Source organism: Microtus oregoni, unplaced genomic scaffold (assembly GCF_018167655.1).
Source record: "Microtus oregoni isolate MIOR12 unplaced genomic scaffold, Mior012 000145F_ref0000173, whole genome shotgun sequence".
Taxonomy (NCBI): domain Eukaryota; kingdom Metazoa; phylum Chordata; class Mammalia; order Rodentia; family Cricetidae; genus Microtus; species Microtus oregoni.
In genome coordinates, this window is record NW_024544795.1 from 628,067 (window position 1) to 632,545 (window position 4,479).

A 4,479-nucleotide genomic window follows, 5' to 3' on the forward strand; every position below is an offset into this window, starting at 1 on the left:
AAACAACATTCCTAAGTGAAGCTGGTTTGTTAAGAACAAAGTGCACTTCATTCTAATTTTGCCACATCAAAATTTTCCTTACACCAAAGCACCTCACAGAGATGTACTCTAAGGAAGTGGTGATTGATTACAAGAAAATAGAACATGTGAATATATTATAGTAGCACTGCAAAAGTAAGGTTAAAATTAGGGTCATGGAAAGAAAGGAATAGAAGAGAAAAGCATAAGAATCTGTAAATCAAACAACATACAGTGTGATCTTTTGAAAACACAAATGAGGGAAGGCAAATCCTCGCGTGTGGAGGGTACCGAGGCAGGGGCGGTCAGGCCAAGTGCATGGGTTGCCGTCCATGCCATCCCCTCCCCTCCAAAGCCATGGTTTCCAAACTCCTGCTCACGGACATCCTCGGGCCGACCAGCTCCAGTAAGGGCACCGTATGCCAGAGGATCGCCCAGAACTTTCACCTCCAGCATCTCTCCAGCGGCCACTTCTTGCGGGAGAACCTCAAGGCCAGCATGGAAGTTGGTGACATGGCAAAGCAGTACCTAGACAAAGGTCCTTTGGTTCCAGATCATGTGATCACATGCCTAATGGTGTCAGAACTGGAGAACCGGAGCATCCAACACTAGCTGTTAGACGGATTCCCGAGGATGTTAGTACAGGCAAAAGAAGCCTTGGACAGAATCTGTGATGCGGACCTAGTGATTAGTCTGAATATCCCTTTTGAGACACTTAAAGATCGTCTGAACCAAAGATGGAGTCACCCTTCTAGCGGGAGAGGGTATAACTTGGACTTCAACCCTCCTCAAGTGCTGGGTGTTGTTGACATCACTGGTGAGCCACTTGTCCAACAAGAAGATGATAAACCCAAAGCAGTTGCTACCAAACTACGACGGTACAAGGATGAGGCAAAATCGGTCATCGAACTGTACAAGAGCCGCGGAGTGCTCCACCAGTTCTCCAGGACTGAGACCAACAAAATATGGTCCTATATTTACACACTTTTCTCAAACAAGATCGCACCTATTCAATCCAAAGAAGCATACTGAGCCTACCCTTGGAAGAACCAAGAAGACATGGTCATTTAGTCAATCATGCGTGTAGTCCTGGTGCCCTGGCCAAATTAGAAGCTAGCTGAGATAGCTTGCAGCATCTTCTCTAGTATAAGTGATGAAGAAATGAGGAAAACCTAGTGGGTAGAAAGCATCCATGAAGAACCCCTCCTCCTGCCTTTGAAAAGAACATAGAGCTCTGCAGGGGCGAAAGCCCAGACTGAATTTCCACCAGTGTTGAGCCCATACTCTAGATGGGCAGGCATCCATGTGCTGCTATCGCAATTCTTTTGCACGCCATGGCGGTGGAATCTCTGGTTTATGCCACCTTCCACAGACTGTTGAACCACAGCACCATTAGCCTGAGAACTTGAAGGGCTGTGGTCCCGGCTTCTCCTCCACCGTACTCTCTTGATGATAATTTGAATTGATGTTAATTGCGCTCAGCGACTGTTTCTCCATGGCGACTGTTTCACCCTCTGATCTCAGACATCCTAGTTTCTGCTGACTGTGTCCTCTCTCATCTGCTTGCTCTCTTCATAAGCTGTTCAGTAACCTGAGAGTTTCTGCCTTTATCCCTCTAACCTCCTCTCTCTACAGACTGAGAACCAGGGGACTGGATGGATTCGGTCCCTTCATACTGGGAACTGAGCCAGGCATAGAGCTCACTTTGTAAAACAGCTGCTCTGTCTTGAACCCACTCTGTACCTTCTATTGTTTAAAAACGATTAAAAATGATTCCCTAAAGTCTTTGGGAATTCAAAAAAAAAACACAAATGATTAAAACACTGCTTAATGGTTTGCTCACAAAAGCCATAAAAGTTCTACTACAGTGAAAACTATATCCCATTAACAATAAAGTCGATGGTTTTACTCACAGACCTCTGAACCTGCTTGTATCAAAACAGCAGCACATGCATTCCATACTAAAGCCAATTTGTTAAACACAATGAAAAAGGTTTTATCTGAAGACACCAAGATACATGATAGGTACCTCATTAGGAAGTACTGGAATAGAAGTGACTATTTACAAGAAAGCAGAGAACATGAAAATAGTTGACAGCTGCACAAGGACACTGAAGAAATACACACAATCATCTTTTAGTAGCACACACATTCATGATTAAAATATTATACAAGACATATTTTCAAATACAAATGTACTTCTCCAGTGAAATCCAAATCAATTTACAATAGTTTGAACAGATTTCTCATGCAACTCTGAAGCTGCTTGCTTTAAGAGAGGATCAGCGTGTATGTTCCTAAATACAACAGGGTTTCTTTTAGAACAGAGTGACAACTGTAGTACTTTTACCACAATAAAAGCTCTGTCATAATGATACATGTCACGGAAAAGTGATAGAAAGGAGGTGGTGAGAGATTATCAGAAAGCAGAGCACATGACTTTATTAGCAGAGCACAGGGACATTCATTAGGGTTAGAGTTTGGGTTGGAGTTAAGGTACCAGGGTAAGGGTCAAGAACAAGAAAGGAATAGGAGAGCAGAGCATCAGAATCTGCAACTTGAACAGAACATAGTGCTACCTTTAGGAATCATATGCACAAGTGACTAAATGGCAGGCTGGAGGCATATTTGCAAAGTTGATTGCACTTCTACATCAGTGAAAACTTGATGCCATTTGCAACACTTAGGATGTCTTTTCACACGTAATTCTGAAGATACTTGCAACAGAATAGCATCTCACATATTTCCAGGTAGATCTTGTTTGTTAAGAACAGAATGAAAGCTGTACCAGTGCTGCAAAAACTTCATTTTTCAAAAGCACTGCACAGAAATGCACTTTATGGAAACTGGTGACTGATTACAAGACAGCAGAGCATATGAGTATATTATGGTAGCACTTCCTTAGGACAGTAGGGTTCAAATTAGGGTCAGGATTGAGAACAAGAAAGCGACAGAAGAACAGAGCATAAGAATCTGTTACTTGGAAAAGGAATGCATTTTGTGTTCTCTTTAGCAAGCACAGGCCCAAGTGACTAAAATGCAGGACTGAATGTATTGGCAAAACCCACGGTACATCTAAAACAGTAAAAACAATGACCCATGTACAACAGTCTGAATGTCCTTCCTCATGCAATTCAGATGTTGCTCACATCAAAGCAGCACTGTGTAGTTCCCTGAAGCCAGATTGTTACAAACCAAATGAAAACCAGACTGTTTTTCCAACAGCAAAAACAAATGCACCTCACAGAGGAATACATTCATGAAAGTGAGAAGTGATTGCAAGGAAGCAGAGCATAAGAGGTTTTTTTTATTATTGTAGGATTGCCAAAAACAGTAGTCTTAAAATTAAGGTCAGGATTAAGAAGAAGAAAGGAATAGGAGAGCAGAGCATTAGAATCTGTGCTTTCTCAATAGGACACGGTATTATAGCAGTGTACCATGTCATCTTTAGAAATCACATGCACAAGTGACTGAAAGGCACACAACAGAGTGGCATAGTTCCAAAATTAATTGTGTTTCTACTACAGTGAAAACTATATACTGTTTACAATGAAGAACACGATTTTATTTGAAGAATTTTGAAGCTTCTCTGCCTCAGAACAACATTGTGAGCATTGATAATTAAAGGCACTTTGTGAAGAAGAAATGAAATAGAAGTACTTTAATAGACCAAAGAACTTTGGCGTATATTTGGTAGAGCAGTGCAGGTGGCAGTGATGTATTGGAAAAGAAACGGTGATTCATTTACAAGAAAACAGAGCATATGAGAATGGTGTACAACTTCTGAAAGACACTGAAACAGTCTATAGTATGATCTTGGATTAACACAAGCATGAGTGATTAAAAAAATGTGTAAGACATGTTTACAAATATCAAGGTACTTCTACAATGAAATAAAATAACCTTTACAACAGATGTAGATGGAGTTCACCAACAACTCTGAAGCAGCCAGCTTCATGAGAGGATCAATCAACGTGTACCTTGCTGAACAGATCAAGTTTTTAAAGAACAGAGTGAAAATGGTAGTATTTTTAAAACAGTGAAAGGTTTTTTGTACCAATGCACACCCCAGAGAAGTAATGCAAAGGATGTGGTGAGTGATTACAAGAAAGCAGAGCATATGAGCTTATTATTGGAGGACAGTGCAAGGGCATTTAGTAAGGCTAGGGTTCAGGTAGGATAAAGATAATGACTAAGGTTAGTATCAAGACAAAGAGAGGAATAGGAGACCAGAGTGAAAGGCTCTGCAATAAGTTGTAACTTTGAATGAACATAGTGTTGTCTTTAGCAATCACAGGCACAAGTGATGCAAAGTTCTTGATCTTCTAAGACTATTACATTTTTCACATGGTTTTAACAATCTTGCTTTATTAGCCACATAAACAGAGGTAGTTTGCTGCAAGCAACTTAATATCTTTCATGGGAAAGCAAACCACTTCTGTCTAATTTGAATTAGAATCC

General features: G+C 40.8%; 1 pseudogene; it reads left to right on the top strand.

Moving 5' to 3' along the window:
- Positions 1–375: 375 nt before the first annotated feature.
- Positions 376–1,050, top strand: LOC121444888 (annotated as a pseudogene).
- Positions 1,051–4,479: the final 3,429 nt, after the last annotated feature.